Below are 14,778 nucleotides of genomic sequence, written 5' to 3'. Positions count from 1 at the left end.
ACAGAGAGTGGAGGTGTTGTGGAGATAGTGCTGTTCAGTCCTCAGACAAAGTCAGGAATGTAAAAGTTGAGCATGGTGCAGTGAATATGCTGAGGCCTGTATATTTCAATACAAGGAGCAGTGTAGGAAAGGCGGATGGGTTCAGGGCATAGATCAACACCTGGAATTATGGCACTAGAATCTGGCAACGGTGGCCTGGGACAGGCTACTTTATGGCAAAGGTGTGCTTGGTAAATGGGAGGCTTTCAAAGCAAAACTTTGAAAGTACAAAGCGGGTATGTGCTTGTTAGAATAAAAGGTAAAGATAGAAACTGTGGGGATCCTTGGTTTTCAAGAGATATTGAGACCCTGGTGAAGCGCAAAATGGAGTTGCATAACAGGGATAGGCAGGTAGGTTCTTATGGAGTATAAGAAATGCAAGAGAACACATAAGAAATAAATCAGGATGGCTGGCCTTGCAGAAAAGATGAAGGACAATTCTAAGGGATTCTAGAGATAGATTAAGAGCAAAAGGATTACAAGGGACAAAGTTGGCGATGCATGTTTGGAACCAAAGCAGATGGGAAATATTTTTTTTCACCTCTATTTACTCAGGAGAGACACGGTTGGTGGCGTAGTGGCATCAGTGACGGACTTTGGGATGAAAGGTCCCGAGTTCGAATCCAGCCGGCTCCCCTGCACGCTTTCCATCCGTGCTGGGTTACGAGCTGGTGATCTCTTTGGAAACTCACCCAGCAGAAGGCAATGGCAAACCACCGCTGTAAATTGCCTCGTACGCGGTTCCCCACTACGTCAGAGAGGCGTAGAGGGAATCGCCCGCTAACCGGAGAAACTCCGGATGCAATGTACCTTTCCTTTTCCTTTACCCAGGAGATGGACACAGAGCCTGTGGAAGTGTGGAAAAGCGGCATTAACATCATGGACCCTGTACAGATTAAAAAAGAGGAGATGTTTGCTATCCTGAGGCAGATCAGCATGGATAAATCGCCAGGGCATGGCAAGGTGCTCCCTCGGACCCTACGGTAGGCAACTGCAGAAATTGTCAGGGCCCTAGCGGAGATAATTAAATCATCCTTAGTGACAGGGGTGTTATCAGAGGATTGTAGGATAGCCAAGGTTATTTCGCTGTTCAACACAGAACACAGAAATCTACAGCATATTCCAGGCCATTCAGCCCACAATGTTGTGCCAACCATGAAACTTACTCTAGAAACTGCCTGGAATTTCCCTAGCACATGGACCCCTATTTTACTGAGCTCCGTGTACCTATCTAAGAGGCTATTAAAAGACCCTATTGTATCTGCCTCGACCACCACTGCTGGCAGTGCATTCCACACACCCACCACTCTCTGTGTAAAAAAACTTACCCCTGACATCCCCTCGGTATCTATTTCCAAGCAGCTTAAAACTATGCCCCTCGTGTTAGCCATTTCAGCCCTAGGAAAAGCCTCTGGCTATCCACACGATCAATACCCCTCATCATCTTATACACCTAAAAAAGGCTCTAAACATAAACAAGGAAATTATACATTGCTTTGAGGATTTGTTAGAAGTATACAATATTATGAGGGTATAGATAGTGTAAATGCAAGCAGCTTCTTCCACTGAGGTTGGGTGGGATGACAACCAGAGGACATGGGTAAGAGGGGAAGGTGAAAATTTCACAGGAACATTTGGAAAAGCTGTTCGCTGAAATGGTCCTGAGAGTGTGGAATGAGATGTCAGCACAAGTGGTGCACGTGAGGTCGATTTCACCATTAAGAGAAGTTTGATAGGTACCTGGATGGTAGGGTGTGGAAGGCGATGGTGCTGGTGCAGGTAGTTGCTTTAGACGGCTTAAATATTTTCAGCATTGTCTAGATGGGACAAATGGCCTGTTTCTGCACTGAACTTCTCCAAACTTCTTTGACAGAGAAGCTGTCCAAACTTGACTGGAAGGGGAAACTGGTAGGAGTGACAATGGAGCAGCAGCGGCTGGAGTTTCTGGTAGCAATTCGGGAGCTGAGTGCACGGTAGATACATCCCAGTGAAGCACTCTAAAGGCAGGAGGACACAACCGTGGCTGAAGTGAGAAGTCAAAACCAACATAAAAGCCAAAGAGAGGGCAGAAAGAACAAAAAATATTGGGAAACTTTTAAAAACCAACAGAAGACAGCTAAAAAAAATCTCATGGCATTATGATCACTGGATACAAAGTGTTCCCATACAGTAATTTCTGTCACTCTCTCTGGATCATTTCCTAATAGCTTATTCCACATTTCTATGCTGGAAATTCTACGTACTGATTAAGGGCACATTTGACAAGCTCTACTCCATCTTGTCCTTTTACGGTGTGGGGTCCTAGTCAATATATGGAAATTTAAAATCGCTTACAATCTCAACCCTTGTTTCTTGGCACAGTCTGCGATCTCTCTACAAATTTGTTCCTTTAAATCCCTCACTGTTGGGTGCAACCAACTCCCAATAATGGCTACAATATCATAATTCCGTCCTGGGCTCATCTAGCTTTCCTATGATGCTCCTTGCATTGTGATATAGACAGCTTAGGAGAGTCACTGCGCCATGCTCAACCTTTTGATTACTGACTTTCTCTGAGGTCTGAACAACATCTGTCTGGTGTCAAGAAAACAACCTCTCCCTCAATCTTGCAAAAAACAAAGGAGCTGGTTGTGGACTACAGAGAAATGGAGACATCAATGGATCTGCTGTTGAAAGGGTGAACAACTTCAAATTCCTTAACATAAACATCACCAAGGATCTCACCTGGTCTGTTCATACTGGCTGTGTGGTGAGAAAGGCACAACAGTGCCTCCTTCACCTCAGACTGTTGAAGAAGTTTGGTATGGCTCCTCAAATCCCAAGAACTTTCTACAGGGGCACAATTGAGCGCATCCTGAGAGTCTGCATCACTGTCTGAGATGGGAACAATACTTCCCTCAGTCGCAGGACTCTGCAGAGAGTGGTGCAGACAGCCCAGCCCAACTGTATATGTGAACTTTCCCCTATCCAGGATATTAACATTATTGTGTAAAAAGGTCCCGTTGGATCATTGGGGAGCTGAGTCACCCCAACCACAGAATGTTGCAGCTGCTACCATCCGGGAAACACTACCACAGCATAAAAGCCAGGACCAGCAGGCTCCAGGACAGCTTCTTTCGCCAGGCCATCAGACTGATTCATTCATGCTGGTACAATTGTATTTCTATGTTACACTGAATGCCCTGTTGTACATATTAATTATTATAAGTTACTATAAATTGCACATTTAGATGAAGACGTTATGCAAAGATTTCTACTCCTCATGTATATGAAGGATGAAAATAATAAGGTCAATTCAATTCAATTCACCCTCTTCACTATCTGTTCTATCATTCTGGCTCCAATACTCCCTGTAACTTCAGTTTAACCACCCACCCCACAGGTATGCACTAGCAAGCCTTACCATTAGGATATTCATTCCCTTTTAGTTCTGTTCCCCAACTAACAAATCCCCTATCATCCCTTTGACTTTGGTCAGTCAGGTAATCCCCACCAAGAGTTTCTAAAGTGGTCTACCTGTTGTTGTGGGGGATGGCAACAAGAGTCTCCTGCAATGGCTGTTTACCCTCATTCCCCTTCCTGACTCTCACCCAGTTTCCTGTGTCCTGCACGTTGGGTGTAACTCACCTCTCTTCATGTCATATCAATCACCCCCTCCGACTCCTAGATGATCCAGAATTCATCCATTTCAAGTTCCAACTATTTAAAGTGCAGGGTTACAAGCTGCAGCTGGGTGCACATCTTGTAGGTGAGGGCATCGGGGACACTGGAGGTCTCCCCTCTAATTTGTAATGACTAGTGTGCGGAAAAATCTTGTGCTGTGCAATTTTTTGCCTGGTGACAATGTGTGGGCACTAAATTTTATATTTTGAGCTATTCATTTTAACAGCTAGCAATCACTGTCAATAAAAACTTTGATGTCCTCTAGGTTTGATCAAGTTCATCTGCACTCTCACATAACCTATGTAGCAGGCCTGTAGTGGGTAATGAAGGATTTTCTCACCACAGCTTTTGCACACTGTCCATATGTGATTTGCTTGCTAAATGATGCTATAAAAAGGCAGATTTCAAATATCACTCCATTTCTTCCCACTTGCAAATTCTCCAGCAACTTTTGCATCCCCACAATACACACAGGTAACACCAGTTTCTGTATTGTACATAAATATTTCCCCTGAACCCTCCCCCAGGTGACTGACGGTGGTGAACTCAGTGATGGCAATGCCAATGAATATGAAGGGAAGGGCAGTAGTCTGTCTCATTGGAGTCTGGCACATTTGTGATGTGAAAGCTACTTGTTGCCCAGGGCAAAGGTGTTTGATATCATTATGTACCCAGAGAGAGTGGGACAAAACATGTTCTCACGGGTAGAAAAGTCCAGAACAAGAGGAGGTGGAACAAGCAACAGACACAAAATGCTGGAGGAACTCAGCAGGCCAGGCAGCATCTATGGAAAAGAGTACTAATGCTGAGTTCCTCCAGCAATTTGTGTGTGTTGCTCGGATTTCCAGCATCTGCAGATTTTCTCTTGTTTGTGACTGGAGGCAGAACAAAGGTGATTTTCTCAACAGCTGATGTAAAAGATTTTGTTCCCTTTCTCCGAGTTCCCGATCCTTGCATTTAGACAGCTGGAGCTCAGCTCTGTCTGAGAGACCCATCGGTTCCCATTCCCTCATCAGCCGGAAGCTCCCCGGGGCCCGTGTACGGATGGTGGGGCTGAGAGAGAGGGAAGAGAGCAGGACTGTCCCGGGATTGCGGGTCACGGAGTCCGGAGTCACAGCAACTACCCGAAGTCGGTGTTGAAAACGCCGCCCGGTGAGACCCCCAACCCGGAGACCCCTTCTCACCTCAACCGATCATCCGGGGCCTTTTGTGCCCCGCGCGCTGGTGAGCTCGAGCTTGGTCGGTTTAACGGCTGGGAAACTAATCACGTGAGCAGCTCCTCCCCCACCGCTGGGAACAGAGGAGTCACGCGCTGCGCTATTCCCATTGGTGCGAAGCAGTGTCAATCACTGCTTCCAGCCAGTAGCGGAGGCGGACCAGCCGAGAGGGCGTTACCCCCGCTGACTCCGTCTCCCGAACTTTCCGTCACGGCGGGACAACCGTCAAAGTAAATGTCCGCTTTCTGATTTATTTCCATTTCCCTCCGAGGGAAGTTGGGGCGTTTGTGAAGCGTCTCCTGCGGCCGGAGTCTGATGTGTCGCTGAGAGGTAGGAGGAGACCGCTCGGCCCGTCGGTTTGATGCCGGTTCCCCGGGGAGGGAGAGGATGAAGACGGTGAGAGAGGGGGCGGACAGGATGTTTGTCCCGGTGGGGACAGGAGGGGCTCATCTGTGGAAATGTCTGAGCCCACGGTGGTGGCGATTCACCACATTGGGGGGCAAACACCGGCAGACTGTTGCCCTGCAAGCGGGGCCGATGGTCCGGGCAAAGTGACAATTATTTGTGTTTTGTTGAGACTGTACCGGGAATATGGTGTAAAATCCCGCTCCCCACACTAACACGGGTCACACAGACCAAAGAACAAACTGCCGGAGGAACTCAGTGGGTCGGGCAGCATCTGTGGAGGGAAATGGACCGTCAACATTTCGGGCCGACACCCTCCCTCTGGACTGAGAGTGGACGGGAAATAGTCCGAGAAAAGAGGTGAGGGGTGGGGATGGGGCAAGAGCTGGGGAGTGAGAGGTGGATCCAGGTGAGGGGGAGGTGGGAAGGTGGAAATAGTGACGGGGTGGGAGGTGAGTGGTTGGGGCAACACGGGGCTGCAGAAGATGGAAATTAATTCCATAGAGGATTAACAAAGAGGTTAGAGAGTATTTGTTATGGAGAGTGCAATGAAGATTCACCAGACTGATCCCTGGAGTGGTGGGGTCATCATATGAAGAAAGATCAAATGCGATAACCCTTTCATTTAGAGAATCGAGGACTGAGAGGTGAACACATTGAAATTCACAACATCATTACCGGCTGAACCAGGGATCCCAGTCTCTGAAAAAGGGGGTGGACTGTCCGGGACTGAGATGAGGGGAAATGTCTCCACTCCGAGGGTGGTGAATGTCTGTAAATCCCCACCACAGAGGCCGGTGAAGACTCAGTGATCATCCTCACATAAAACAGAGGCCGGCAGATGTGTGGAGACCGAAGGGATCGAGGAAATGAGGATCGGGCAGAAACATGTGGCTGAGATGGGAGAGCAGCCGTCAGCTTGTTGGTGGTTAGAGGGGCTGAATGGCCACCTCCTGCTGTTTCTCACTTGATGTTTCCTGTCCAGTGAGGCTGGAGGAATGTGAATAGTAATTAGTGTTTATACACATGGAGGGGTTTAAATGAAACCTGCACATTTCCTGTTTGGGTCTGAATTGAGTGATTAGATCAGACCGGACGCAGCTTTGTCATTGTGCCGACTCCAGATACAAAGCCAATGAAACGCAGTTGGCATCTGGACGGGGGGGGGGGAGAGGGGGGGGGTCGGGACCGTCACGTGACGGCTCTGCCCATTTACCTGGCCGGAAACACGTCACCTGCCAATCAAGGTTTGACCCCGCCTCGCCTATCAATGCACACCTCACCATTGGCCTCGTTAATTAGCCTTGTACTTGGCCTCGGGTAATTGGCCTTTGTAATCAGTTTAACCCTGCTGGCACCGAGCCATTGGCTTCCCTGTGAATCACCTGGGCTGGACCTTCCAGACCTATAAAGCAGCCCACGTGTGCGTGACCCTTTCTCTTTTGTGCTACCTCCGAGGGACCACCGTGCTGTCCGTGAGTTGTGCTTTGAATAGGGTTGGGAGTGTGGATATTGTCCCTAAGCAGAAGAGCCGCGCCTGCACAAAGTCAAGGGTGGTTGTATACTTTGTCCCCACGCGATTTAATGTGATTTATTGCTGATCCGACTACTGTAAGTTGTGCGCGTGTTGCTTCCGTTGCCATTTTCCCCCGTTTGCCTTCTGTAAATAAAATCCTTCACTACCCAGACTGAGCCCAGAGCCCTTGACTTTGAGACCTGCAGAATCTGTTTCCTCACTGGCGCTGCGTGGGGAAAGTGTTCTGGAACAGGGGCAAAATGGCCAGTACAGGCACCGAGCGTAGGATTCCCGGCTGGACCGACGAGAGAGGGATTTGAGGCCTGGCGGACCACGGTAAACCGGTGGACTGGCCCGAGCAGTTGGACCCACGTTGCGAGCACCTGGCCGCGGGGCTGCTCCGGCTGTGGGATGAGGGGGGCCCCAACATGAGCCTCTCTGATCAAGAGGCGAGCGCCCCGGGGAGCCTGTCTGATCAACAACGCCCCACGGGCGCCGCAGCCGAAGATCCGGGTAGGCTCTACCCTGTGGGATCGGGTGGTGACCGCTGTGAGGGTCCGATACCCCACCCTCCTGGAGTGGGATCTACACCGGCGCCCGCAATGGGGTACGGTCAGTCAGGGCACCCGGGTTGTTAGAGAGTGGGCGCTGGTCAACGGCATCTACCAGGGAGCCTGCGACCGTAATTTTTTATAAAACACCCGGGTGACCGGTACCCTCACAGGATACCTGGTCACCACCGCGCACCCCGATATAGTCAGTGATCCTGCCCCTCATGACACCAGCTAACGGGAGGACCGTGCGGGATGGTATCACCCTCCTTGAATAGATGCAGTGGGGGCAGAGGCAAGGGCTGGAGACAAGCCCTCCCCGTTTTACGCGCAGGCAGCTGTACATGGACATGGATCCCCAACCCTGACCTCTGCACCCTGTGGAAGGAGCTTTGTGGCGGTGGGGTGGTGGGCAACTGGGCGATTGCACTCATTCTCGTTATTTATCATCGCTGTGTGTATATTATGTTGTCTGCCAAATTTTTAAGAGCACGTCTGTCTTTCTTTAGTTCTGTATAGTCAGATATAGCGTTCACCTTATAAATAGAGTAAGATGTATTCCTTTCCTTTTCACTGCGGTAACGCCTGGCGAGTGGCGAGGCTGCCGAGGGGTGGACTGTGCTGACTGTCACGTGACAGCACTGCCCACGCCTGGTCAGAAGACACGCCCCCCTGCCAATCAAGGATTGACCCCTCCTCGCCCATCACTGCACACCTAACCACCGGCCTTGTAATCAGCTTAACCCTGCCGGCACCGAGCCGTTAGCGTTCCTGTGAATTACCTGGGCCGGGCACTTCAGCCTTCCTGCATGAAAAGGGCTGGACGCTCTCTTTGCCATTTCCGAGGGACCACTCTGCTTCATTCCAGGCTGAGAACCGTGGAACAGCGCTGGAGGAAATTGTTGGTAAGCTGTGCATTGAATAGGGTTGGTGATTGTCCCTGATAGCATTGAGCCGTGCCTGTACAGTGAAGGGGCTCGGGCATCGTATTGACTTTTCCCTTGGATGTGTGTGTGTGTACTTTATTCCCACGTTCGTTATTAATCGTCTGCGTGTGTTTTACTGCCGACCTGACTTTATCCACGACTGCTGTAAATTGTGTGCGTGCTGTTTCTGTTGCCATTTTCCCATGGTTGCCTTTGAGCTGCTGTGTCCCCTCATTAAAAACAAATGTAGCCTGCGAAAAGTACGGGGCAGAAACAGGAAGCATGGAGACAACCGGATTCTATTTTTCATTTGTTGTTAGTTTCCCCGAGGGGAGGTGCACCGTTCCCGGAGGCACTGCAATACCGGGTCGATGCGCGGAGTGGACGGAGCAAGCCCCTATTCCATCTCCCTGTTCCAAAAATCAATTTAATATATGGTCCCCAGATAAGGGACGTATCAGATATTAAACTGATAAGAACAGATTTTTTTTTTTATTTCAAAATATACTTTATTCAAAAATAAATATATACAATAAACCATTCAATAACTTTTCATCCTTTACATACGTTTCCATTATACTCAGTAAAATACCCGTGTTTATAGCCACCCACGTGGCACTCCAGTAGTTCAGCTTAGCATCTCATTGTTGAGGGGTATACTCCTCGCCCACCGACCCCTCCCACTCCCACGGGTGGAGAAACCTATACTGTGGTCCTTCCCCACCGGGCCCTTGCGGTGGCTGCACCGAGTTTCAGTGCGTCCCTCAGCACGTACTCCTGCAGCCGAGAGTGTGCCAGTCGGCAGCATTCTCCCACGGACATCTCCATGTGCTGGTAGATCATCAAGTTTCGGGCTGACCAAATAGCGTCTTTCACCGAGTTGATGATCTGCCAGCAGCACCGGATGTTGGTCTCCGTGTGCGTCCCCGGGAACAGCCCGTAGATCAGAGAGTCCTCTGTCACGCAGCTGCTGGGGATGAAACGTGACACTAGCCCGTCCATCCTCCTCCACACCCTCTTTGCGAACTGGCAGTGTGCAAAGAGGTGGGTCACAGACTCCTCCTCACTGCAGTCCTCCCGTGGGCAGTGGGGTGCGGAGACGACGTTCCGGGCGTACAGGAGGGCTCTGACTGGGAGGGCCCCTCTCACCACCAGCCAGGCGAGGTCTTGGTGCCTGTTGGTGAGATCTGGCGATGAGGCATTTTGCCAGATGAACTGGACAGTCTGCTCAGGGAACCACCCCACTGTGTCCATCACGTCCTTCTCCTGCAGTGCCTGCAGGACACTTCGTGCCGACCACTGCCTGATGGCCTTGTGGTCAAAGGCGTTCTCCTGGAAGAACTTTGCTACGTGGGATAGGTATGCCGGCAACGACCAGCTGACTGGGGCGTTGTGCGGGAGTGGGGCCAGACCCATCCTTCGCAGCCAGGGCGACAAGTAGAACCTGGGCACATAGTGGTACTTGGTGCCCACATACCTGGGCTCTACACACAACCTGATGCAGCCACATACGAAGCTGGCCATCAGGGTGAGGGCGACATTGGGGACGTTCTTGCCCCCGTTGTCCAGGGACTTGTGCATGGCGGTCCGTCTCACCCGCTCCATCTGGGATCCCCAGACGAATCTGAAGACAGCCCGGGTGATTTCCGAGCTGTAGGAGCGGGGGACGGGCCAGACCTGCGCCAAATACAGCAGCCCTGAGAGCACCTCACACCTGATGACCAGGTTCTTGCCCGTTATCGACAGGGAGCGCCCTCCCCACAGTCCCAGTTTCTGTTTCACCTTGGCAGTCCGCTCCTGCCAGTTCTTGTTGCACGCCTCAGCCCCTCCGAACCAGATCCCCAACACCTTCACGTGGTCAGACCTGATGGTGAAGGGGACGCTGGATCGGTCGGGCCAGTTGCCAAAGAGCATGGCTTCGCTCTTCGTGCGGTTGACCCTGGCCCCCGACGCTAGCTCGAACTGTTCGCAGGTGCCAATCAACCTGCGAACTGACCTCGGATCAGAGCAGAAGAGGGTGACGTCGTCCATGTACAGGGAGGTTTTCACTTGGGTCCCTCCACTGCCTGGCAGCGTCACCCCTCTTATGCCCTCATCCCTCCTGATGGCTTCCACAAAGGGTTCTATGCAGCAGACAAACAAGACAGGGGAGAGGGGGCAGCCCTGCCTGACTCCAGACCTGATGGGGAAGCTGTCTGTTTCCCACCCGTTGACCTGGACTGCACTACGGTTGTCTGTGTAGAGCAGTCTGATCCAATTCCGGATTCCCTCCCCAAATCCCATTTTGGAGAGCACGTCCGCCATGTACGTGTGCGATATCCTGTCGAAGGCTTTCTCCTGGTCCAAGCTGACCAGGCAGGCGTCCACCCCCCTGTCCTGCACGTAGCCGATGGTGTCCCTCAGCAGCGCGAGGCTGTCTGAGATCTTCCTGCCCGGTACAGCACAGGTTTGGTCCGGGTGGATCACCTGTCCCAGAGCAGACTTGACCCTGTTGGCGATAGCCTTGGACAGGATCTTGTAGTCCACATTCAGGAGAGAGATGGGTCTCCAATTCCTAATGTCCTCCCTTTCCTCCTTCTGCTTGTAGATGAGGGTGATGATGCCCTTCCTCATGGACTCAGACATACTGCCGGCCAGAAGCATAGCGTTGTACACTTCCAGCAGGTCTGGGCCCATCCAGTTCCACAGAGCCGAGTACAACTCGGCCGGTAAGCCGTCGCTTCCGGGAGTCTTACCCGACCCGAAGGAACGGATGGAGCCTGTCAGCTCGTCCAGGGTCAGTGGCCGATCCAGACTCTCCCGCTTGCCGTCGTCTAAGACCTGCGTGATAGACGACAGGAAGTTGCGGGAGGCTGTGGATTCTGTGGCCTTTTCCTCGTACAGACCGGCATAGAAGGACTTGCAGATCCTCAGTATGTCGGTCTGCGAGGACGCGACTGAGCCGTCCTCTTCCTTAAGGTTGTGGATCACAGAGCTCCCCCTGTGCACCTTTTGGAAGAAGAAGCGTGAGCACGTCTCGTCCTGCTCCACGGTTTGGACCCTTGATCGGAAGATGATCTTGGAGGATTCAGCGGCGAGGTGCTGGGCTTGCCGGCCTTTCACCTCTCGCAGTTCCTCCCTGACATCCACCCCCTTCGACTGCAGAAGGAGAAGTTGCTGCAACTCTGTCTGGAGTTTACGCAGTTCCCTCTGCTCCTGCCTTGCCTTCTGAATACCCTTGCGGATGAAGAACCTCTTAATGTTCTCCTTGGTGGCTTCCCACCAGTGAACCGGGGAATCAAAGAAGGCTTTCAAGGTTCTCCAACCTGTGTACTCCCTCTCTAGTTCCTCGATGTTCTCTGGGGTCAGCAGCTTTACGTTCAGCTTCCACGTCCCCCTGCCTGCCTTCTGGTCCTCCCGTAAGTGACAGGTGGCTCTCAGAAGGCAGTGGTCAGAGAAGAACACCGGCGTGACGTCGGTGGACCTGACCGTGAGGGACTCAGACAGGAAGAGGAAGTCGATCCGGGAGCGGGCTGAGCCGTCCGATCGTGTCCAGGTGGCTTGCGGCTGTGCTCCACCTGTGGGGGTGCCAAAGGCGTCGCGCAGCTTGGCTGTCTTCACCATTTCCCTCAGGAGTCTAGAGGTACTGTCTAGCCTGCCGTCGGCACTGCCGGGTCCTCCAGCCGCATCAATGGTGCAATTGAAGTCTCCGGCCAGAACGACCGGCTGGGTCGTCACCAGCAGCTGTGGGAGCTGCTCGAAGACGGCCAGCCGCTCGCTCCGCACGGGGGAGGCGTACACGTTGATCAGCCGGAGCGGAGTGCCCCGGTATTTGACGTCTGCTACCAGGAGGCGCCCCGCAACCACCTCTTTAGCTTGGGTGATTGAGAAGTTGCCTCCCCGCAGCAGAATCCCCAGGCCGGAAGCGCGACAATCGTTGCCCCCCGACCACACCGACAAACCTTTTTTCCACCACCGTGACCACCTCCGGTAGTTACGGAGATGTGGTAGTCCACACTCCTGGAGGAAGGTCACATCGGCCTTTACAGTGTCCAGGTACTGGAGCGTGCTGACGCATCGCCCAGTACTCTTCAAACTTCGCACATTCAAGCACGCCAATTTAAGGTCTGCCATCGTTAAGTCTTTTATTTTGGCTGCTCTCCGTCCTCACTCTTGCCATCCTGAGCCTTCATCCCCACCGCCTTTGTGAAGTTTTCCACCTCCTGTGGGCTCAGGTACTGCTGGTAGTACTCCTCCGTGTGTGGCCGTTCTGGTTCTGGGTCTGGGCCCGGGGGGTTGCTGACTTCCTGGGCTGCTTCCCCTTCCGGCTGCTGGGTGCCAGCCGTGGCTCTGCTCCCGGATTCCCGGAGCTCTGTGCGTCTGCTGCTCTCCGCCTCCTGTACTTGGGGGGTGGCCAGCAGACTTTCTCCCCTCTCTCTCCTCCTCTCCACCTGTTCTGCCAGCCGCTTCTTCCGCCGGGGCTGCTGGCCTCCCCCAACTCCTTCCTCCTCTGAAGAGGACAGGGTACCAGGGGCTGCGTGGTTCCCTGCCCTTTTCTGGCGTTGCTCCGCCTTCTGTCGCTTGGCCGCCGCCTTTTGGGTCTTTTTTCGTTTCACGACCTTCCATTCGGTTTCCGCCTCAGCTCTCCCCTCCTCCGTGGACTCCTGCTCGTCGTTTGCCTGGTCCTGGAGGGTCTGCAGTGGGGTGGCAGGTCTTGGGGTGCTTGCACCTTCCTCCCTGGTCTCGTCATCCGTCCTGTCGGGTGCCTCATCTGCAGCACTGGCGGGTACGTCCGCATCAGCCTGGGCCCTTTCAGGGCCAGCACCTCCCCTGGTCGCCTGTGCGTAGGTGCCCCCACGCTTCGGGCAGGCTCTGTACAGGTGGCCGGCCTGTCCGCAGAGGTTGCAGGCCTTGGCCTGCGTGCAGTCTTTGGTCAGGTGGCCTTCCATTTTACAGTTCTTGCACATCACCACCCTGCACTGGGCTGCGATGTGCCCTTCCTTGCCGCAGTTTCGGCACACCCTGGGTTGTCCCGCGTACACCATGTACCCTCGGTTCCCTCCGATGGCGAAGACAGAGGGGGGCTGGATGATGCCGCCGTTGGAATCCAACCTCAGCTTCACCTTCACCTGCCGTTTGCTGGTCCAGATTCCCAGCCCGTCCTTCACGTCTGCTGGTGTTCCTACGCTCTCCACATACCGAGCGAGGAACGTAAGGACATCTACCACTGGCACGTGCGGGTTGAACATGTGCACCGTGATTGTCCTTTCCTGTTGCGTAGCCGTTGCAAAGAGGGGCTGTGCTTTCAGCAGTGACAGCGGCGCCTCTGTCCCCTTCAGCTGAAGCTGCTGGTACAGCTTCTGCCACCCTGCAGCCTGCCGGAAAGTGACATCGAAGAAACCTGCGAAGTCCTGGACGCAGTAGATGTCATCGGGCGCAAATCCGCAGCAATCCAGCAAGACCTTCCGGATGAAGGTCTCTCGGGTGAAGCCGGTGCCCCCGTTCCGGTCTCGCACTGTCAGCCTGACAGTGTTCTTGATACCCTGGCCTCGAGCTGATGTACTGCTCGCTGCTGCCATCTTCTGACTCACTGCTGTCGTCGCTGGTATGGGGTGTTAGATTGGAGGCCAATCAGCATTAGGATCCACCCCTGCGTCAGCGCGAACTCTCCTCCTCCGCCTTCTGGTCTGATAAGAACAGATACTACACTTGATCTTAGCCAAAAGGCCGAGAAGCGATACCACAAATGTCCGGACCCTTTCGGATCTTGCTAGTCTTCCCTCTATTAAGTTGGACCGACTGTCTACAGGACACCGATTTATCCTACCTCTCTTCAACTTTTGAAGTAGGTTTGGTGTAATTTCGCTCAGTCTTTGACATAAGTTGTATTTTTCTCCCTTGTCGCGAAATCTCTTTCGGAATACAGCTGATCATGTAAAATAGCGGATATTCCGCCAACCAAATGAGAGAGGCGGCCCTGGTTTGTATGCAAACTCCTCCTCCTCAGCTGTTCTGCCCGCCCTCTAGCGTCTGATGTCATTGCAAGCGTGATGACGTTTACGGAAGGCGTTGCAGCGAGAGAAGCGAAGTTGCGGCCGGGTCGTTTGGCGAGCCTGGCGGGGCAGGTGATTGGGGAGGGGTCCTCCGGAAACGGGAGGAGGGTGGCTAGGAACATCGGGTGGAAGCGATGGCTGGGGATTGCGAAGAAGGAGAGGGTTGTAAATGGGGTAAGTGAGGTCGTTTGATGGGGGACGATGGGTAGTTGAGTTGGTCGGGGAGAGGGACGGGATAGAGTCGGATGAAAGGGAGGGGGTAGGGTTGCAACTCGGACAATATTTAAGTGTGAGCTGGCATGTGGCAAATAACGGCATTGCAGTCAATGGATTATTTCCACAGAAAATAATCTAACCGTCCGGCTGGACTTCATTGGTAAAGAAAGCTTGTTGACCAGAACTGGTTCCATTAAGAAATCGGCGATAATC

General features: G+C 52.8%; 1 protein-coding gene, 1 non-coding gene and 1 pseudogene across 4 annotated transcripts in view; all 3 read right to left on the bottom strand.

Annotated features, from left to right (window-relative positions):
* LOC140208276 (uncharacterized) overlaps positions 1–4,962 on the bottom strand; it is a 33,253-nt gene extending 28,291 nt beyond the window's left edge. The window contains exons 1-2 of one of the 3 annotated variants that reach the window (XM_072276846.1): positions 4,887–4,962; positions 732–886 (exon numbers count right to left, since the gene is read on the bottom strand). The gene's annotated coding sequence lies outside the window, so the exon portion shown is untranslated. The remainder of the gene's footprint in view (positions 1–731; positions 887–4,886) is intronic. The other 2 variants (XM_072276847.1, XM_072276848.1) reach the window with 2 other exon arrangements.
* Positions 4,963–8,647: 3,685 nt separating this feature from the next.
* On the bottom strand, positions 8,648–8,842 carry LOC140208844 (U2 spliceosomal RNA). Its single transcript, XR_011888948.1, has one exon. It is a non-coding gene; the product is annotated as a U2 spliceosomal RNA (small nuclear RNA).
* Positions 8,843–13,903: 5,061 nt separating this feature from the next.
* On the bottom strand, positions 13,904–14,035 carry LOC140208788 (U2 spliceosomal RNA; annotated as a pseudogene).
* Between the last annotated feature and the right edge of the window lie 743 nt (positions 14,036–14,778).

Source organism: Mobula birostris, chromosome 13 (assembly GCF_030028105.1).
Source record: "Mobula birostris isolate sMobBir1 chromosome 13, sMobBir1.hap1, whole genome shotgun sequence".
In the NCBI taxonomy this organism is placed as follows: Eukaryota; Metazoa; Chordata; class Chondrichthyes; order Myliobatiformes; family Myliobatidae; genus Mobula; species Mobula birostris.
Note: the sequence above shows the minus strand (reverse complement) of the source record. Positions and strands in the feature narration are given on the sequence as shown.